The sequence below is a fragment of the Branchiostoma belcheri genome, unplaced genomic scaffold (assembly GCF_001625305.1).
Source record: "Branchiostoma belcheri isolate BF01 breed outbred unplaced genomic scaffold, Haploidv18h27 scaffold81, whole genome shotgun sequence".
Taxonomy (NCBI): Eukaryota; Metazoa; Chordata; class Leptocardii; order Amphioxiformes; family Branchiostomatidae; genus Branchiostoma; species Branchiostoma belcheri.
In genome coordinates this window covers 1573774-1597148 of record NW_017804476.1, presented here as the reverse complement: position 1 = coordinate 1597148, position 23375 = coordinate 1573774, and the positions used below count along the sequence as shown (strand labels likewise).

The window sequence follows — 23375 nt, the reverse complement described above, 5'->3', positions numbered from 1 at the left end:
TCATATTGACAGAACATAATAATTGGAAAACATTGTGGTTTGACAAGATTCTCGATTCCTGTAAAAGGCAAATGTAAAATACCTCAGCATCTAAATACAACCCATTAAATTTCTTTTATAATCATCTGTAATTCATACATACATAAATCAAGTATCCATACAATGATTTTACCCAAAGTCATACATGTTTTGTACATCCAATCAAAATTGTCAGAACATACATTGTATATAAAACACGTGGTCAAACACTCATTCTCTTATTGAAGAAATATTCACAGTAACATTTACTGCAGGACAGAAATCCAATTTTGGTAAGAAGCAAACTAAAAATCTTACGAAAGATATATAGTAGAATGCCAGGAATATTAATTTGATAAGAAAGGTTATATCAATTTGGACGGGAAGCATAAGTAAAAGTCTTTCTTCTCCCTTACTTTAAAGGATCCTGTAATCATCTATTATGCAAATCAATCTAGTTCAGGCGCGCCCTCGCACATGCCACGCCACCATGCTTAAAAAACACGGTCATATTTCTGTGGTGTTACGGCGTCTTTCCACACCAGACTCTCCAAAAGTGGTCACAAGAATACAGAGAACAAAGTTACGTACTACTCACCACATAAAACAGACGTTTGTCGTCTTAAAGAGGCGAAGTTTTAGCAGAAGTTTCTCCCGTCTCCATGTGCAGCCGCCATCTTGGAACTTCTGAGTTCCCATGGCCTCATGGGTAGTTCCCACCTGTTAGTCCTCAGCTGATAATTTGAATAAAGATAATGCAATCATTTCTCGGTGGAAGCGCATATTTTGTCTTTTTCCTTACGTTTGTGACGTTTAAACAGAAAGTTTGACGTCCCAGTGGGTTGAACATTGATGCCAACACTCTCATCTGTCCTATACCAGACCGAAGAGACAGTTACTCTACTCTACTCTACTCTACTCTAAAAATGTAACAGATAACCAGTTACCAATTAGTAGTGCAATGTCTGCCCTTGGTGCTGAACGCCGTCCACACACATTAATAGCCAAACATTCCTGTTTCTGAACAAATAACCAAAAAGTCTTGTCCCTGGTCACCGTAGTTAAAAAGTGCAATGTCTGTCCTTGGTGCTGAACGCCGTCCACACACATTAATAGCCAAACATTCCTGTTTCTGAACAAATAACCAAAAAGTCTTGTCCCTGGTCACCATAGTTAAAAAGTGCAATGCCTGTCCTTGGTGCTGAACGCCATCTGTATCTCTGTATCGGTATAGCCGGTGTTTGGAAATGGGTAAAATTATAAAACATTTAAAAAATGTGAAATTTACAAAAATACAGAAGTATCATGTGTGGAATGAGTTAATCTTTGTATCTATATAATGTATTTGTCAAACGGAAGAAATCCTAGGAAGTAGATACATGAAAATCACGTCCACAATATCATATTTTTCTCGCCTGAAAAAACACGAGAATTTCAATAACTTTGTCGCTTATTATTTTGAAAAATACACACAAAAAATAAAACGATCAGTTTTCGGCATGTAAACACATTGACAAAGTCATAAAATGAATTATTTTGTAAAAAGTTGAAACCCCCTTATGCCATATTCGCCGAAGTTTGCCGAAGAAAGGAAACTGGGACGAAATGCTGCTGTTGAAATCATCAACCCACAACAACAACGCGTGTTCAGTATTTCACGCGAACGGTCTAGAAGCGCCCCCTAACAATTATCATACGAAATGTACCCATGGAACTTAGCATTGGTGGTGGTGGTGGTAAACCACGGTACAAATACACGACTACCGTAACATCATTCTTGATATAATATCCGTTTTTATTTACAGTGATTTGTATGAAAAGATTCCTACTAATGAGCTCGACTGAATTTCTCCAGTGTTTTTTCCGAGCCCCTTAGATTTATGCGCTATGTCGTTTAAGGTCATTTCTAAAAAGTTTTAAAACTTGTGAAGTGGCAAGGAATTGGTGATTTGCTTGCGGCCATCTAGTTGTATATCTAGTTGTCCCAATCTTTTCAGGAGTCGAGTGTAAGGAGTCCGTATGAAATCGGATGACACCTAGACTACAGAAAGTCACTATCACAATATCTTTTACAGCGATTGATATCAAAGAAGTCTTCAAACGAAAGAAGAGTTCGTGTGTCGCTGGACCACACAAAAGCGCCCCAGGCGGTTGCTTGAATTAGTGCAGCGTTAACTTGTGGGGGATAGTTGCCGCAACTTATTTTTATAAATTCTATCTTTTTGCTTCATTTAACTTCAATGAAATTTATCTACAATAGTCCGGAGAGTATGTACGACAATTTAAAGCACAACTTACCACCAAAGCGGACATGGCGCGTCTTCCTGGGCGGAATTTTTACTTGAGATCGCTCGTTCTTCCTTCCACGCACACTCGCCATCTTGGAACGGCGTGTATATCATGAGCATTTGAATTCGATAATCAAGTTAACATACGATTACATACATACATGGGCTGATTTTTAGGGTACCACCCAGAAAATAAAGGACTCATCTTGGGGCTTGTTTCTGCAGTTCTAAATGCCCAAAGTATAAAATGCTAGCACTAGCGCTGATTAAATGTGGTAATGTGAAGCAGTATGTGTCAATATCACAAAGATTGCCTTATATTCATCAGAATATTTCCTGTTTTGCTGCCCTGAAATCTCACACGCTGACATTGACATGGTCATGCATGACAGAATGACCTTTCGCTGACTCTCTCTACACGCTTGCGCGCCCACTAAAGAAAGCGTAACTCATCCCCACTATTGTCAACCGTCACATTGTTGCCAAAATACATACCTAAGAAAATATACAAGGTGTTGATACACAACATCACAGGTATGAAAACAAAGACGTGAGACGGGTGCGTCTGTCCTCCAACAAAAACGGTCTCACGCAATTGGTAGGACACTGTGGTTGATCTTTTGTGAAGTTAATACGGACCGGGAGTATACAATAGTAGGTGTCTATTTGTGATTTATAAGTGTTGTTGGTACCGGTTACGTCTTTATCTAGATTTTTGCACCGAAACGTGACGAAACGAAACAAAACTTCAGTAGTTCAGTGTTCGACGTTTCGTAACACTCAGGTATATATCTTTTTTTTATTGAGCAACATAGAAACTTACAGGACACAGTGGTGGGCAACTCTAGCAGGTTGCTAATTAGCCCCAACACCGATAAAAGAGGTACATACAATGGTAAATAATAAGAAAACAGCAACAAGTTACAAAACAGCAAATGACAAAACAGCAAATGAGCGATGATAAACATGTAAAAAGAAAAGATTATAATGTTTTGAAAAAGAATGGTTTTCCATAGGCAGCATACACATTTAGTCAAGTGTAAACTCAGGTATGTTCTGCTTATAATATCCATATTTGATTATCTACCTTTCCCCTTTGCATTATCATAGTGCAAAAGGACGTGGTCCATATGAGGTCAAAGTTCAAGGTCAGATAGCAACGTCAAAGCTACCACTCTGCAACGGCTATCATATCAAAATATATTCCACAGACACCCTACTTTTCAAAACCATGATGAGAATTTTCCACGTCAGGTGGTACCAGTATGTGAAATTTGGGGGTACATGGTCAGACGACGCCTCAAGCTTTGTGCGCTCTGTAACTGGTGGCTCTTTGTCGGGACAGAGACCACTTCATTTAACAGCAGAGAGCCCGACTGTGTGCTTCTGTTAAAGCAGCGGCTATTATACAGCCGTACTTATACCACTGTCGCCTCAGAGGCCGTTCTTAACAACATTCCTCGTCTCCGTGTTTTAATTGACGATGTACTTGAGTGTTGGAGGAGGAGGAGAAGAGTCCTCTTCATGCTCCTCACTTGTCTACATCGAGAACGCGAGTGCGTGTGGACACGGTAGTGCCTCCGCCGACACTGACTAATAAACTGGAGGACATACCAACCACTAAGTACCTAACGTTATAGCTAATACCAGCCCAGAAAACGACAAAAAAAAACGTTAACGGGCGTTCAAATATCAAAGTTATCAACCAAGAATTGAAGTGTTCAAAAACTCGTATTTTCCAAGAACTATCGTAGAGTTGCCATCAAGCACAGTTGGGGGCATCATCACTAGAAAGTAATGTGCAGAGATTGAGTGTAACAGGTCGCTCGGTGTCATATAACTAGCTGCTGCCGCGCCGCGTGCCCGCAAAGCTGATGTGTTACGCCGAAGGGCGGTATACCGGCTATACTGATACAGATACTAGTACAGACACTTCAAACACAAATTGGCTGGCTGGCTGGCTGTGGAAGGAATTTTTCTTGTGCTAGGTGTATGACAGAAAGACCTGGAAACCCCTTTATGACATTGAACGTGTTATTTAAGAGTCCACATCATTTATCCCAGCCAACGCCCATCTTTAACTCTTTCAGTCCATTCACGATTTCTATCATTATGTACGTCATTGCGCATATACCATAATGCCATTCATTGTTACAAAGACTTAGCATTGTACCGACATGCTATTAAAGGTAGTCTCAAACTCTAACCCTTACTCTATAGGGCGCCTGACACTGATGATACATTATACAGATTGGGTGAGTCCAATTTATTGTGTTGGATATTACAGTTTAAACTTGCTTCATATTATACAGGTTGAAAGGGCATGAATTACAATTACATTTTCCATTCTCGCTAGCCTCTAGCAGGCTTCAGAAAAGAGTAGAAATTGGCCAAATAGGCTGAAGCCTGGTAGAGGCTACAAAGTTTGGCGTCCTACATAAAGTAAACGTTCCACATAATCACGCCCGACAGCAGGCCTGGGTTTCGAGACTATCTACAAGCCGCCAGTATCGCCAGCCTCCTTAGCCCACGAATCTGCTCAGTTTTGTTTACCGAGCTTCACTACTTCTGTTGACAAGAAGGTAATGTTTCCTTGGCAGTAGACTCAAGGAAAACTCCTCTTTGTCTTCCCCTCTTGCTGGAGGGCGGGACCGGCGGCGGCTCGTTCAGATTAAGTCCTACTCGACTAGACCCTTGTCGTGTGACAAGTTGAAGAACCCCGACTTGATACTGTCCCCGGGTACGGGCCACGGCAGTCCGGCGGGGAGAGAGTGTAGGAAAGCCGGCTCAACCGCCACACAAAGCCGGACAAATCCCTGCGACACCAGGTGCGTTAGGCATTACGCACGGCCAGGTATTGAGTGTACCTGGCGGGGAATTGTAAACAGGAACAGGGGTCGTAGCGGGGCCTTTCCGGTAGGAGATCTGAATACGGCCTGTGTTGTTGGTCTCAGAGCCACGCACTGACGCTACAAGCTCCGGTCGTCGCTGACAGGGAACACCGACGAGTCTTTACAAGAACAGTAGTACAGGTAGGAATTCTCCTTACATCACAAGTATGTGTTATACAGCCAGAGAAACATGTAACGACCGTGTGCTTGGAGTGATATTTATCGGACAAGCTGCTATGTACATCCACGTACTGCACTGCCATGGTATGTTTCAAAAACAGGCATTTGGAGTTAGTTGTGCTGTTCCCGGTCTTTTTTTTCTGACAGAAGAATTTCTATTGTTTGACAAACGTCAACCATTATATCAGAGAACCTTTTCAAGCCAACACCTATAATATTCGGTTGTAACGGCAGTGCCTTAAAATGAAAGGGCAAATGAGACCTCTGTTTATGTGTGTGTAGCTAGAACTGTGTAAATTGTTGTAGCTCTAAAATTCAGAACATGTTTATTTGCTGCTAGTACTCTATTGCAACTTGACATGCCCGCGAATTGTATATACTAGTACGTAACAGGTTAGATACTACTGGATTGCGTGACTGCAAAAATGACAAGCGCCATATACGATCATTATCTGACATTGTGGGTAACAATGGGCAGTGTTCTAGGGGTCATTGTACCGTGTATAGACCAGTGCCATGCGACTAACGCTACACGTATGGTCTTGTGGTGTAACAGGTGGAATTCTTGTTCTCAGGTATAGAATATCGTACAGGTAAGCCTTGCTGTAAATTAGGGAAAGAGGCTTGTTTTTGTTTTGAGGACCTCCCAGTGGTCTAAGAGGCCAAACAAACCACAAGAACGCCAAAAAGTAGTTACTCAAGCAACTAGATATGATTTTGAAAACGTCAGACGTTTCAGCTAGTATCCACTAGCTTTCGTCAGTGACTGAGAGACCAGAGGGGAAATGCAGGTTTATAAGCACAAACTAGTTGGCGTATCGTATTACCTGGATGTGTAACCTTCATCGACAAACCACAAGAACGTTCTAAGCAAAATCTAAGATGATATTACGCAAAATCAAGCTTACTTGTATGGCTGTTATAGACCTTCTACTTATTAAATGGCATAATTTTCATGTTGGAAAAAACAGTTGAATATACGATAATGTACATACGTTGCCTATGTGTAATCTAGCAAGCAAAACAAATAGTCAAAATGTCCTGTGGTCGGAAAACGACACAAGTTGTACCGACGAATAAAACGCTCAAACAAACACAGGCCTTATACAAACATAGCGGACCCAAACAACGTGGTTATGGCGTTTATATAGACTTCGTTTCGACTACATTGTATTTGCAGTCTATCAAAACACAATCATCAAGAGCTTGAGCTCGTGCAGTCCACTGACCGAAGACACTTGACACATACACAGAAGTGACAAGAACATTTCTTCAATCCACACAAACATGGAATGTTAAAAGTATAATTTGAGGAAAAACAAAACGCAACACTAAGATAACAGTTGGTTCGATTTGACTATGACAAAGGTCGCTTTTTAATCTACCGTTCGTATTTTTCCAATTTAAATTATAGTATTTGTCAAGTAAACACTCCGTCTACACAATCAGAGATATGTGGCTTTACGTACCGTTTCTATAGGTGTGTTGTATGCGGTGATGCTACGACCATGTTGCTTAGCCTCCATAGCATGCCAAAACTGGGGGGTTTGGGGGGGTCTTTGGTAGATTTCATGTGCTATTTTCTGATTGCATATAGACAACATAGCCAGCATGGTTGAACTACCCCCGTTTTTAGAACTGGGCTGATCAGAAAACAGCCGAAGACCAGCAAACCCCCAGTTTTATAAGCCTGCTACGGAGGCTACATGTTGCTATTGTGGTTTATAATATGCAAGTACATGTCCGAGGACTACTGAATTATAAATACAAACAACACGTATGAAAAGAGGACACAATGATATGATAGACTATATGCAAACTTATACTACATTCTACAACATATACGTGGTACTAGTTTTGTTGGGTTTGACTTCTTCTTTTGAGGCAGTGGGAGACGAATTTACCCACTTCAAATTGTTATCTACCGCCGGGTGCATTGATGTGTGATAAGTGGTTGAGTTATCCACTGTTTTAAATTTGTTCAAAGTACAAGGTAGCGTCGTTAGCCATTACCAATATCAGACCTTGATTTTGTGTCTGATATATTATGGGAGAATTAGCTGTTATGCAGAGGTGGATAACGTACTACAGTCACATTCGTAGTTATCGGGTATACGAGTATGTAACGGCAACCAGCGTCTAAGACAAATTTAGTACTATTTTCTTTCCGCTTGTTCAACTGATTTCAATACATTAGATCCTAGAGATAAATTCAATTACATTCTCAGGGGAGATAACCAGTACAGTGTTCAAATAGGGAAATACATCAAAGATACACACTACATGTTAGAGAGTAGTTAACCTTTATTGTTGCTGCTGACATATATTCTGTACGTAGCTTGTCGCATACATATATTCTGTACGTAGGACTTTGTTCTTTGGTAGATCTTTAGTTGTAGTAAACCATACAGAAGTCCCTGTACTTTTTGTTGAGTCAATAAAGAATCCTTTAAACATAGCTCCTGTCTTCTAACGGCGACGGTAGGTGTCTAATAAAATGTCTAGTAGTATTGTTTTTTATTCGTTAAAACCGTTCTTCTTTTCCTGGTTGTGTATGTAAGATGTTCTTCAGTTTTCAACGCAGGTTTATGTTCATGCTGTCCACACCCCTTTTTTTTAACGGGCCCCCCAAAAAGAGTTTGCCGTGTTGACGTTTTTGACATGTGCAAAGATCATGCGCCTCTTTCATAATGTGAAGTGGAGTGTGGACCATATGCAGTGTAAATATTGGCTGGATATGTGACTGAATGAGGCTTGTGTTTGTAGTCAGACTCTCGATCATCTAGCCTACAACGTTAGTCTTCTTCGCAGACTTGTAGGGTGGCGGCGTTTTGTTTTTTTCGGGGAGCGACACGAGTTATGCCGCGGAGAGGCGGTTTTGCCGCCGAGGGAGTTTGCCGGGAGAGAGATTTTCGCCGCCCAAAAACTCTCTCTCTCTCTCTCTCTCTCTCTCTCTCTCTCTGCGAAGGAGGCTATATCGTTAGTCTCGAACGCAGCATCAAGGCAAATAATGCCCTGCCATCGTTGCTGATTGTAGATGACATTTACGAGGCTAAGATCATGTAGGTTAATTAAGATCGTGTATGCAGTTAAGGTGCACATATTTATACAACTATTAATCGACATCAAGTATCTGCATAGTTTTGCTGAATGTAACATTCAGGCTTCGTAAAAAAAATTAACACAAGATGTATTTTATAAGAAGTTTTATTGCAAATTCGTGCCCGTAGGCTAATTGCAAATCATAAACATACAACAGTATTGAAACAGATTATATTATTATACAATAGTATCTACATGATGAAAAGTAGTTGACTATATCGATATCAATTTCAACAAATGGCAAACTGTGCTCCTTCAGTGGATTGACTCCCCTTGCATGTTATCTATCTATTTGACCTATTTCTACAATTTCAAGCAACCTCTGAAGCCTGGTAGAGGCTATTTCTATAATTTTTGTCAGGTGCAACCGGCCTTGTCACTGTGTCTGGTCTCACAAGACTACGGTGGCAGCTGGTTATACTATACGGAACGACTTTACATACTAGTACCTAAACCTTACTTATACAACTCTAAATCTATCTAATAAAGAGACTCCTGCAATATCTGACTATAACTAGTTCTAGTTACTAAGTTCGTTACTCTCCAAGCAGAGGTTTGGGTTTTGGGTTATTTTTGGCGTGTTTATTAGCCTTGTTATATCGAGGTTTCTTTTTTGCACTGGAATTTTTTTCACAAAATTAAAAAAAAGAATTCCAGTGCAAAAAACAAACCCGGATAAAAAAGCCTAAAGACACGCCCAAAACCCAAACCTCTGTTTGGAGAGTGTAAGTTCGTGCCCTGGGCCTACACCGCCGGCCTAGCCGGTATTGTAAACTTTCACACGGTTTCCAATCATACACCCCTACACCTAATTGTCGGCTTACACGACTGAGGGTTTACCGTGTAACTCTATACCAGCCTACCTGGTCAGGAGAAAAGGTGTTTGAGACCAATTACTTGTATGATAATTGAGCCCTGTATACCACCCAGGCACGGGAAGCAATAGACGTTGCGCACACGGGTCGAACAAAAAGACCGGCCACTTTCACTTGAGTCCAAGCCAATAAGGAAGTTAATTAAAAGCCGGCCCTGATCCTTTAGTTGTGCTGCAATAACAGTTAATTTTGCTCACCTGGCCTTAAATTGTTTAGAACATGTTTTAGGGGTCTGTTGATACAGTAGTTGATACAGTAGTTGATACAGTCTGGTATCATTTCAAAGAAACGTTTAAATCATTCAGAACGAATTCTTGTTCAAGCAACTGGTTTTGAAAACCATAAGATGTTTCAAGTAAGTAACATACTTTGCGTTAGTAACTAGCGGTATCTGTAGTTATATCACATAAGGTATATCATTCGTATGGCTCGTAAAATATGTTCGGAAGATTGAAACACAGTTTGATTGTAAAGATGCACGTTTTTTTTTCTTACAAATGACCAGAGGCTGCATATTGTAGATTCACTAAACAACTTGAAGGTTCTGGAAAGTTTTGAGTGAGAAAATATAAAACACCTATATCATATCAAATATATAATGTTATACATGATATCACGTTTTGGATAAGGTTATCATATTCGACCCATTATAATAAATTGTTGATACATCAAATGTCGTTCAGGTAAGGAAGATAATAAACAAGTGACAATGTAAGCCTAATTTCATTGTCTCGAAGGTTTATTTATCTTTTGTACTGGCCAACATCTTGGTGTGTTGTAAACTTTACCGTTCAAAATACAGTCTTCTTTTGAAGAGTGTCTTTCATCGAACCTTGCGCTAACAATATGCACAGTTCACTGAGTGTAAAAAGACAACTTCCTACCCGGTAGACTTGCGACAACATTCGCTTCGCCAAAGTTTGTGTCATCAACAAAATGGTGGAATGGTCTTTTAAAGTATCGAATATCTCTCCTCACCTATTCAACGCCTTAAGAGGAGTTACGGTTACAACTTGACCGTGGCAAATCTGACAAAGGACCAGACCGTAAACTGGATACATCAATTCATGGTACTCAGTGGGTGTATCCAGGCGTATTGTGAAGCTTTCTGCCTGCTTGAGTCAGAAAAGACAGTATTTACCTCAAGAGAATCCTATTCTCCATAAAGACTAGTCTATTTGGACGTTTTAAACTTCTTGGGAGAGGAAATTTAAAGGCGTTTTATTATCCTTTCATTACTACATGAAGTACTATTACAGTATATCATAATCATATAATTTCCAAGCTCTGGCTTCTTTTGTAAGTTTGAAGGTGGTATTTCAGTGCTAGTCTCCACCAAATTTCGTGCAGGCAAACTGGACCCGCTATGACCGGCCAACTCCCCTGTCCAGTTACATTCTTTGCTGGCCAATTTCTACTATTTATTCAGCCTGCAAAGGAGTCTGGTTTAGACTATTTCAGTTTAAAAAAATACACTATCATTGCAAACATATCTTTGAGCGAAACTTGCACACCACGAATATTGTCGATTGCCCTCTCGATTGACTTCGTAACGACGTTTTCCACTTATAGTATAGTAAATTTTAAAGCAGCATCTAACATACTATCATTAAGTACAGCGTTCGCCTGTTTGTTTGTTTGTTTGTTTGTTTGTTTTTTGGTTTGCTTGTTTCGGATCTTTAACGTCAATGGGGTGTGACTCTCCCCAAACATGGGACTACCAAAGCTAGCTACTCATTTACACCTGAGTGAAGTGCCGGAAAGTCGTGTAAAGTGCCTTTCCCAAGGGCACAAGATCGGTGACAAGGTGGGTTCGAACCCTCTTGGTTCCTACCGCTAGGCCACACGACCCCACAGCCTAATCTCCAAGCAGATCCCTTTCGGTGGCAAAAAGACAGTATCAAATTGGCCAGGCAGTATCCATTAGCCAGAGAAGGTCGCCGGCCACCGACGGGTAGCGACAAAAAAAATGGCCATATATAAAAAGGTAACGGTCATTCCCCACACAACCTCTGCTTGGAGAGTACCCACAGCCTGCTGTGAACTAATGACAATACACCGCTGCCCGCATCTCTCGTCACCCTTTGAGTGGACCCACTCGAACACCTGCCTGGTGAAGAGAAGAGCGGCTCAACAAACAGATTATCCCGGATTACAGCCAGGCCAGAGGTGGTGACACCCTGTCCACACGGGTAACCTGGCCTAAAGGATCAAACTCTGAAGGACAATAATAAGTTTATCCGTGCAAAAGGTTTATGCAAGCTCTCTAACATATCCTTAGTTTACGCTAGCCTCCACCAGGCATTTCTACGGGAATACGGATCGTAGAATTCGGCAAAAAAGAGAGTAGCCTATTGACCAATGGAGTCCGGCCGCGGGGAGGTAGTTTCTTTCCCTCCGCGGCCAATCAAACCTACAAGGCGGCCAAACTCCCCTGGCAATTCTTCTCGTATATATAGCCAGCGAAGTTAGTCTGGTAGAGCTAAGTTTACCAGCGACTTTCCACAAGTCTTCGGAGGGAAAGAAACTACCTCCCCGCGGCCGGACTCCCTTGGCCACTTTTACTCTTTTTTTGCCGAATTCTACGATCCGTATTCCCGTAGAAATGCCTGGTGGAGGCTAGGGTTTGGCTACGAAATTTTAAGCATCTACTGTCGTGTATGTGCTGCTGTAGCGCTTGGATGTTTTGCTTTATGCGATACAGATCCACAAAACTGACCACACATTCTTAGCAAAGAAACCAAAGAGAAGCGACGTGAGAAGGAAGTGGAGCTTCATGGTCTTGTGGAATCAGAAAGTAACACAAACTGATCGTTTTTTCTTCCTCCGTGGTTTGTTTTGTAAGTTTCATACGTGCAATTGAGACGAACTGGATTAACACTGACATTTGACTGAAGTGATCTGTACAATTTACAAAGGGTTTACTAAATATTGATACTCGTATACTGTGGTGGTTTCGAGGCCGGTGACCTTCAAGCAAGCAAAACAGAATTTTAAAAGTTCTATAAGACGGTGGTAGTCCTTCGAGATCGAAGACGACAGCCAGTGTATTCCTATAAGTAAACAGAGCAAAATGTGCGAAAGAAACTTTAACCGCAGAAATTAACGCCACAGAAATCGTCACAAACAGAAGAAAAAATGTTTGTTATAATTTAAAGCAGGTATCTGCAAACGATGTTTATGAATTATGATTGCATTTTTGTTGTTTTCCCCCCAACGCCTTTGCAAAGAGAACGCGGCAAAATGATGAAAATACAACATTTTCTTAGAGATCAGAAAAACAAGAGATACGGTACTGTACTAGTAGACGGAAATAACAAAATGTCGGCCAAACATTTCAGTCATTTCTTTGTTTCAATTGTTCTTAACTTGTGATAAATCCATTAACAAAATTTCGATGTTTGTAATGATATTTCATAATTGAAGCCCACAACTACCTACTCTCCAAGCAGAGGTTTGGGTTTGGGTTTATTTTTGGCGTGTTTTTAGACTTTTTTTTATCGCGGTTTCTTTTTTTGCACTGGAATTTTCCTTTCACCCAACCATGCCAGTGCAAAAAAGAAACCATGCCAGTGCATAAAAAAAGTCTAAAAACACGCCAAAAATAAACCCAAACCTCTGCTTGGAGAGTAACGACTACAGAGAAAAGGTCCTGCCGCTAGCCCTTTAAACATTTATGGTCACGAACTTTAAATCGTGGTGACATCAAGAGGTATCGTGGGGAGGGAATGGCCAGAGGGAAGGGAAATAATTGGGCCGACTGCGAGACAAATTATTGAACAAACGACTCCAGGAGCAACCGCTCCTTTCCTCCTAGATTTTGTTGTCATGTGAAATGAAAAATGCAATACAATAATGTCTGAGAAATCAGTACGATATCCTGTCGTTAGATTTATACATTGAGAAAAATACAATTTTCCTGTGTTGAAGTTAATTTCCGTTGTTGTGGATGTACGATTTTGTAGTAAATTGTTTTTACGTGTTCCATTACGGTCCTCCGGTACCGCAGACGCGTGGGAAACGCCCGCGGCCACAAGCGAAGCGTTTTCCCGACAACTTTTCGGAACGTCAGCTCGTGCCGACCGTGAGCCGGCGTTTTGCACATGTCGACAGAAGGAAACAGTTGTGCGAAGGAAATACCTCGTTTGTTACATCCACATGTGTTTCCACAACGTGTAGGAAATATACGTGTTTTATGTGGTTTGAATACCGAATCATGTGGAGAGCAATTCGTATCCCCAAGCACAAAAGACAGGACATTGCGGTATTTTTTTCAAGACAGTGCCGGAGGTCAAGTTAGATGTTGTAATCGGTAAAAAGCTAATATAACGCATCCTAATTTCTCCAACTTTAGTTCCTAATTTAGTTCCTAAATTCAAAATATCTTACAATTTGAGTTTAGATTCTAGTCTAACCCACTTTCTGTTACGTACACTTTTATTCGTAGAGTACTAGTTTCAAAATATTCACATTTTGTCTCGTTGATCTTGTTAATTTTTGCACTATCATCTCTCATCAGATTTAGGGTTTTCAGAGCATATTGTCAACCACAAGATCGTGTTTTTATGACCCCGTTACAGATTTAAAGACATCCATTGCGATTTCAGGGCAGCAAACCCATGGGGAAATATTCTGTATGATATTGACATATTATTACATTTGCATCCGCATTATTTCATTTAAAACTGCAGAAACAAGCCCCAAGACGAGTCCTTAATTTATTTTCTGGGTGGTGCCCTAAAATCAGCCCCGGGTCCTTTCAGTAACCGTTTTTCGTCAGACTTTTTGGTCTTTCTATTCCACGAATATCACTATGCAACATTCGGGTAGTGTTCTTTCAACTCAGTATGTAGATAAGTGACTAGAATATTGACTTCGAAAAATCTAGTTTCCAAGCCCTAAAAACTGCACTGGATGCCTTTAAAGTAAGAAGCCCTTTCATTCGCTTGAATGACGCACGTACACATTCTGACCGTCCCAGTTTACCGTGCACTTGCCGTGACCCGGGTAATCCCCAGCACATGTGTGGGGACTACTCACCCCTTAGCCTGGATACCAGGCCAGTTCGGATTCCAGGGCATACACGGCCAGCTCCTCGGCTCTGATCTAGGGCTGGCATGTCCCCCAAGAAAATTTTACTACAGCTCCCTTGAGGTGAGTTAGACACTGGCAGCGTCGGGGCATGTGAGCCCTATACTAATCTATAGTCCTGTGTAGGCCCTAAAATACTAGTAGTAGAAACAGGGTAGCCCTGAAAACAGTCTGGTATCGAGGCTAATTCATCCTCAAGTGACATAACCAACAGTTGGAGCACCGCACTTCTGGCAAGGGGAAGTGCCAACCCTGTTTGTCGTCACTATCATGAACGATCTAAACTATCATGAAAGTTCATCTATGTTGGTAGATACATGTTTAGAGTTAAAACTTTTTATCCAACATAGAGAAGTTGCAAGTCAAGTCACATAGAGCTTTCGACCAGTCACTCTGACTCACTCAACCGCGACGGGGGCCGACATCGTCTACCAGATGCCATTACCCAGTGTTGACGTCACACTTCAAAGAAGCCACGTGACAAGCCTCATTGGGTCAGTCTACTGAGGAAGACCAGAGCTACTGGTCGAAGGCTCTAGGTCAAAGAACTTCTTTGTGTTTGATGAAATTCTTTTTTTAAATCTTAATATGGAAGTTAAAACTAACATCGACGATTTGACTTGATAAGATTATTTATGAAAAATTCTATTACGAAACTTTGAACAATCATTGACATATGAAGGCATATCGTGACGTCATCGTAATCGCACGTCAGCATCTACTTTGCAGACGACGTTTCGTACTTTGTTAATGTCAGCATCGTTTCTTGACATGTTATAGAGTTGATGATAATTTTCATAACGTTTGTTTACACTTGATATACATTTAAAAAAAAACATTCTAGTCTCTGTTGGAAATTAAACTCGTGTAAATAAAACAAAACAAAACCAGTCCTTTCCTCAGCTTTAATCTTGACGTATTCAATCTTTCTACTTTTATCAACCCACCTGAAACAGCACTACAATTGTTGAAGCTCTGGAACACGTTACCACTGCTACAAATCAAGTGTACGGAGAACGTTGATGTTGTTAGTTGTGTTGATGCTAAACGGATGTGGGTTGAACGTTGGGTGACTGCATGCGCATGGGAGCCGGTCCGGTTTTGTACCCGGGAAGCGAGTGCAAGGTAGCCTGGTATCCAGCTTTGTTACTAGTAGCTTTAGTCTAGTCTCCACCAGACTTCTTTTGCGGGGTAAATAAATCGTAGGCCTAAAAAGGGTATTAATTGGCCAGAGAAGATAGCCGGCCAGAATTGGCGGGGCAATGGAGCTTCTCTGTTTATTCACCCCGCAAAAGAAGTCTGGTGGAGACTAGCTTTAGTCCGCTAACATAATTGGTGGCGGGGAGCGGATCTTGGGTAGCGGACTAAACTTAACAAGGCTGGATACCAGGCTAAGGGCAAGAAGCCCCGTTACAAAACGGATGGCAACCAGACTAGTTGGGAGACGGTAGCCTCCACCAGGCCTTCCTACGGGGGTACGGATCCTAGAGTTCGGTAAAAAAAGGAAATAGTTGGCCAGGAAAGCCAGTCCGCGAGAGGGTTAATTTCCCCAAGAGGCAAATGAACTCTACGCTGGCTAAACTACCGTAGTCAATTATTCTCGTTATATTTATTTATTTATTTTTAATTATTTATTTCATCTTATAAACACCTGGGCGACCTCTACAACAGCAACATTGTTGATTTCCAAGGCAAGAGGGCCCAGGGACACATAAACAATATAACATAACATAAACACAACATAAAACAATTTGTATAAAAGTAAATTATGCAATCAAGTAACATAACTGAGAAGTTAACAGAGATCAGTATAACTGAAAATCAGTATGACCTAAAAGTTATATTGGCTAAATTCTCCTTTTTTTGAACCCGCGTTGTGAGTCCGGTGGAGACTAGGGTGACGGCACGGGAGCAAATGATCCCGTCCGGCCCCAGAATGCGCCGTGGGGCGTCCCCAGGCCAGGCCCGCTCACAATTTCGGAATTTATAACGTCGTATGGTCGGTCCTTCGCTTCTGTATTTTTCTGTGGAGTATCTAGTATCTCTGGATTGTACGTACGAGGGTGACTGATTTGTGTGTGGATATTTCGGCGTGTTGGTAAGTGGAACATGTTTCTTTAGGGCGATAGAAGGCATTCGCTGTACAAGTATGTGTCTAAATATACTGCGTGGTCTACGTTGGGTCAGTTGGATCTGCTATCTGGGCATGTGTCTGTACTAGAGGCCATGCGATCCAACGTTCGATCCAGCTATGCAGATCTAGATCGTGATCAATGTTTGTAGAATTGGTGTAACATATGTTGTGACGAATGTTTTTCATAACTCACCATGGTTTGCTACATAGATCGGCCGATACGCAAAATTATTATCTTGTTTATAGTGTTTTTTATAGTGTAAATGTATCGCAACATTTCACACTGTCGACTGATAGACCTATGATAAGATTTGCGGCAAACCAAGGAGTTAACAAGCTTAGTCAAAATAGAAGTTACTTTTAGTTTTACTATGTCTTCGTTGTTTCCCGTGACTGGAAATTTTTTGGCCTCCGTAGCAGGCTTATAGAACTGGGGGTTTGGTGGTCTTCGGCTGTTTTCTGATCAGCCCAGTCAAGAAACGGGGGTAATTCAATCAGGCCGGCTGTTGTCTATATGCAATCAGAAAATAGCACATAAAAGCTCCCAAAGACCCCGAAGACCCCCAAACCTCCCAGTTTTTGGCATACTATGGAGGCTAGAAATTTTCCCTGTCCCGTCTGTTGGGTGGTTTATTTGAGACAACTGCGCCCTCAGATAATATTTATTGGCGTCACGTGTATAATCAAAACGAGCGGGTAAGTACTTCAAGTAGCGGCGGATGTCGGTATGGGGATTCCCTCGGTAGTTTCAAACTTAATTTAGGAAGCATGTACCGCAAATTGGCGCTACCTACATTCTTAGAATTTTTTCCAGCTCTCTGAGACTTAGAGCAACATATTAATGATCATATGTAATTTAAAGTATTTCCATAGATACCCATGCCCTATTTGCATTCACTGTGTACATAATTTTTACTGTAATTGCTGTACATAATACGATATAGGCTCATTAGTATGTGAATTCCACACAAATGAATAGTGCTTAATGATATTTCAGATAGATATTGGCGAGTAATAACTTTAGTAGTCAAATCAGTCGTCATATGTTTTGACTCAACTGTGTTGTCTTTAGGCCAGACCTTGCCTTAATTTGAACCGTAAACTATAGCCCGTTAGCGTCAAAGCATTCTGTAATCAATTTCATAGGGTTAAATTTAACTGGTCTCGCCCCCAAATTATGTCGCTCTGCTTCATGCCACGTCTGCATTTTAATATATATTCTTGACTTATTATACGTGAAAACAATATTGACAAAACACTGTAGTTTTTACAGAAACACTGTAAGCCATGGCGTCGTCTTTCGGCTTTTTTTACGAAAATTACGACTTCTCTTTGTCTCAGTTGTGTACAGTAAATCAAAGACAGCTGTTGCATTGGCCTTGACCGTTTATGAGTTACTGTACATGTAGGTGTCGGCTAGAATTATCGTAAACAACATGAGAAACTCCTTGCTACTTTCTAGCAATTTTTTCTTCGTTTCTCTTGCATTTACTAGTCGCACCCTTTGTACTTTTTTTATATTCCAAACATGTAATCACAAGATGTGCTGACGGCACACTTAGGTTTTTTTCAACTTAACTAATAGAATATGATATGATATAATATAATATAATATATGGTGAGATAATCCCTGGTCGGGTGCGATAACCACCGAATAAACCACCAAGTGAGCGTAGTGAGCGAATAACCGACCACTCTTTTTTTCATTATTTAACACTTATGATATTACGGCCTGATAACCGATGGGAAATGGAGGCTTCTCATTGGTCGACGTCGCTCGGCTATATGATAATATAATATACTTTCTTGTTGTGAAAGATTAGCATTTGAAGAGGTGGTTGGGTAACTTCCTGGTTTACTTTCATCCAATACCGAAAACAAAGGAAAACGGAAGAAATGCAGTTCTCTTTGATGTATATTTTACGCGGCACCGTATCTTTATGTAAAACTCTACCAACTAACAGTTTATTGTTTGGATCCAAGTGCAAAGCAAATCCCGACACCAATCCAAACCAGGTGCGCATGGCTTTAGTAAACTGTTTCATCAATTACCGTACTTAAACATTCGCCAGGTCACCCATATCATATTACCATTTTGAAGGTGATAGGGGATTATACAGTACCGTTAGGCCTTGAGGCAAGAGTTACAGAGAGACCTCTCTAAGCTAGCACACCTCTACAATGCAAATTTCCATGGAGAGTACACAGTGTACCAGGTGGTTGTAGTTTATATATTAGACACAGGGATTTCAGATTATCCGTTATAGGATTAGCGCTGACGGGATTTCTACTTCAATAGAAGAGGGGAGGATTAGTAACTGATCTTACCTGAGCCGACACAGAAGTAAACGCGACCTCTGTGGTCTTCAAAGTTAGTTCAGTATGTCTTTGATTATAGAGAAGTTCTAGAATCTAACTAAAGGTGGGGGTTTTGTTTATTCGTGCCTGTCGGATCCTTTGTGATCTTTCGTTAGACAGGGTTCGATGACTTCTTTGAAGTTATGAACATCCTCTAAGATAGTTGTAGGCTTTGTAAACTTCGTACGTGGACTAGCTTTTGGAATCAAATGGTTTCTACTGATCTTTTCCACTAGTTCTAGTCTAATTGAAAATGAAGCGGGGCTTTCTTTTTGGTCCTTTTTACACGAAGATATAGAGAATAAGAAGACATCGATAATGCAGTGTTCCCTAGGTTTTATGCAGTTTTGGGCATGGCATCTTTGAAGCTGTTGCACATCGGTTGCTAAACAAAGAAACGATATCCTCTACACTTTCGGTGTTTGAATTAGTTCAACTAGACTGAAAACTCAATATGTACAGTGAAAAGTTATTTTGGATTCCCCAAGAAGTGATAGATTGAGTGAATGAGAGGTAAAACGAATCATCTCTTCACGGATGTTCAGACTTTATTCCCAACTGAACTGTTGGGACTGTTGAAAACTTCCCATGGTCTTCGGAATTTCACCCATACTGTGCCAACACTAGTCGATGCAACTCCCTCACGTCGGAGTTTGGCGCCAAAATTTATTAACCTTGACCTTTAAGTTACGTATTAACGGATCAGAAGAATTTCTTTTAATCTCGTCAAATTTCCCAGTTTTATTAGTTTTACTACCGAAGTTTAAAAGGCAACTCTCGGAGCCATGTTACCCCCATTACCGACACATTTCACAAACCCCCGCCTAATTTTCTCCGAAACAGGGACCTTGAATTACGAAGTCACAAGCCAGGAATCAGAAACGTCGGTAAAAATCGTCCGAAAGACATCTGGAACACCTTGAGAAGACTTACAGTGAAAGAATTCCTTGGGAGAAGCGGGGATATGGGAGTATGTAGAGGTTTGGGAGGTGATTTTGAGGAAGTCTTGCCTGGTTAGTTGATTGTTTAAATTACTAAGTCTAGTAACATGCACAACTTCAACTCCAACATGTCCAAAGGAGTCAGAGGAAGAAACGTCGGTAAAAAAATCGTCCGAAAGACATCTGGAACTCCTTTAGAACACTTAGAGGGAAAGAATTCCTTGGGAGAATCTGGGAAAGGAGAATGTGAAGGTTTGGGAGGTGATTTTGAGGAGGTCTTGTCGGGTTAGTTGATGTCGTGCACTTTGTTCGCCCTTGAAAAGACCTTCGGCTGGGGTCAGCTGGCTTGCGGCGGCTTTGTAACTAAAACCAAATGGGGGAATGACAAACACGTGGGGACGATATTTCGGCCACTGACCACTTGGTCCACACAAAAATAATAAAAACATACACATATAGCAGACGTCGTTTTTTCAACATTGAATATCAACATCAAATGATTTTCAGAGAATATAAAATGATAAAAGCATAGATACTTTATATATTAATAAAGTAGACCCAACTGGTAGTCCTTTGCAATTTGAAGATGACTGCCAGTGTACTATATAAAATATACATGTACAAGCACTGACCAAAGTGCAATAAGTATTTTGCAGTAAAAACTAAAACGCATTTTAAAAGCAACGATATGGGTAGATCCCTACTTAACAATCGTAACGATGAAAAGTCCACTTTTTTTCTGACGTTTCTGGTTTTGATACTGCATACTACATATACTATACAAAAATCACAAATAGGCAGTTTCTTTACTTCCAGCAGGTAAAATCATCAACTTCCTTGATTCTTTCGGCGTCCTTTGCCAAATTCCTTGGGTGACCGAAGCCACAGGTTCAGACGTATCGCCTTACCTCCATCAGTTATGTCATCTCCCACGGTCTTTTGAAGCCAGAAACATTCCCTAGACACCCGCGGCTTTTAACCCTGGGTGCCAGGCTAGTATCGGGGCGCTAGCCGTTTTCCCTTCGGCAGCCAAGAGCCCTTCGCCCGTCTATCTAAATTACCGCTACGTGGGAGTTGAGTCCAGGGGTAGGTTGGCGGTGGTAGCGGGTTTTCAATTCCTCCTACGTTGTCCAAAGAATAAACACTTTACCACTTTTCGTGACTCCCCCAAAACTACTGAACGATTAAATCTCACTTCAATACTCTGTGAATTGTTATGAAAAATCCTCAAAAGCTGGACCAAACTATTGTTTATTTGTGATGCACCGTGTGATCTTCAACTCAGAATTGGTAGGTTGTTCGGAAAAGCCGCAAGTTTGCAATTTGATATAGCTGGTAATTTGGTAGTGCGGAAGCCGGTTCTTCTTGTTTTCTCATCAGTCGGGAGTTGAAAAGAGACGATTATACTTATAGCAACTGCTGAAATTGTACCAGTGCCTTTAAACTTGCCGTCTTTTTGTCCAGCCGACTGGTACTAGATTCCTTCAATGTTGTTTTTCCCTAAGAACTACGTATTGAAAATTGCTGTCTATAGTGTTACGCCTTCTTACGGTGTTTTGTACATGTTAGTCATGTATATATTTCTAATTTGTAAAATGTAAAACAATTTCTAATTTGTAAAACAATTCTCTAAAATGTAAGAGAATTGTTTAAACATATTATGTCCTTCAAGAATTCGAACTACGATATGTAAATGAAACACTATGTAAATTTGTTCATGCTTGTTTCAAAAAGAGAGAAGGGATTTGGTAGATATAGACCTAGTACATAGTAATGTAGTAGTTCCTCTCACCCTTGTACCTCAGTTATCTAAGGTAGTGCATTTTGCCCATGTAGGGCGTGAATATGTAATAAGTTCATTGTCATTGTCTAATTATGCGCTGCTTTCGAATTCTCTGGTCCAAAAATATACTTCTCTATGCAAGAAGACAAAAATAAAACTAAAGCCATACTTGGAGCATGAAATGCTGGCTTGGATTCAAATCCCTGTCGACCTGAAAAAGAGCACGAAAACACGGTCTGGGTTTACTTCAAACGTCGTTCCGGAGTGTTGACGGGGTGGGGAACCCCGTTGGTTAGGACTAATGTGTCCGCCACTGAGCAGAAAATGTCATCCAGTTGTTGGCACCATCCTGGGTTGATGTTTAATAGATGGGACGGTCGTTCTATTCTGACTGCCTAGCCTGGTATCCAGTCTGATCGTGATTGGGGGTATTGGGGTGTTTAGGCAGGTTGTGTCTTCGGGGCCTCTAAGACCTTCCCCCGCCCAGTGCTATAGACCGTCCCGGTAGGAGTGTTCCGCTAATTAGAGACAGTATGCTCGGGGATTTGGTTTCCCCCAACACGCGTGAAATACACACCTGGACGCTTATGTGAGGCGGGCGGGCCAGAGCTCTTGCGGCCCCGACCACGAACCAGACTGGATACCAGGCTACTGACTGCCCTGTTTTGGGGGAAACTCCACTATTCTTCAACTCAATGGACATTTAAGGTAAAATTACGACACGCTTCCACCTTAAACTTTTCATCTAATATAGTATATAGTACCCAGTGCGATCTTAATAGATAGAATTTTAATATTTAGCATTAGAATACAGTATGGTTATTGAACTGTTCTGTACTCATGAATTGCATGCTATGTACTACCATATATGCGCATTTAGTCCATCTGGACAGGAATATGCAATAATGATTCATAAAGTTTCATATCAACATCATTTAGCCTATGTAACCCAAGCTCCGGGGGGCTCCCTACATAGTCCGCCACCCAAGATTTTCGGGGGCCGGCTGGATGTTGGGCGGCCGGCAAAAGCGATTTAATCAGGCTAAACATCATTGGACGTCCGTAGAATATTTCACCTCCTCCTTTGACAGTAATCAAACGTTTAATGTGACATTTTTTGTTGTTGCAGGTTTTGTTTACAGCAAAACGACCAACGGTTCGTCAATCTATAATTATTTAGCAATCAATTTCTGATGTTTTCTTGCCATGCACAAGCGAATGATGTTTAATGGTATAGCTTGCTACAGGTTCGTAGACATTATGTTACATTTTGTATACCATGTTTAAAACTGTGTAATAGCCAGGAATGAATATATGTAAATATTACTAACGCACTAGTTCCATCTTTAGCACACATAAAATCAGTTGTTATGGGTTCACCACACCACGAAGTGGTGTGGTGAAACCATATTGCTTTTTCTGATGTTTCTTCTCCTTCTCCTTCTCCTCCTCCTCCTCCTCCTGCCATATCTTTAAATGGATTCAGCTTCTTCATTTTAGGGCCTAAGGTCCTGAAATTTGGTATGGAGGTACAGTGGGCAAATACCCCTAGGCGTTTTTTAAATTATTGTGATACAGGCTTTTAGAATGGTTTTATTTGAGTTTTTTGGCTGTGTTATAGCAAATGTATTACTGTGTTAGTCTGCCTTGTTTACCACGTTTGGGCATGAGTCATCAGAATGGAATGCAGGGCATCAACCAATAGGCATGCAGC

At 41.0% G+C, this 23375-nt stretch overlaps 1 protein-coding gene across 2 annotated transcripts in view; it reads left to right on the top strand.

Annotated features, from left to right (window-relative positions):
* Positions 1 to 4924: 4924 nt before the first annotated feature.
* Positions 4925 to 23375, top strand: part of LOC109486556 (ly6/PLAUR domain-containing protein 6-like) — a 45148-nt gene continuing 26697 nt past the window's right edge. The window contains exon 1 of one of the 2 annotated variants that reach the window (XM_019790399.1): positions 4925 to 5338. The gene's annotated coding sequence lies outside the window, so the exon portion shown is untranslated. Of the gene's footprint in view, positions 5339 to 16444; positions 16544 to 23375 lie in introns of those variants that run through there. The other variant, XM_019790398.1, reaches the window with a different exon arrangement.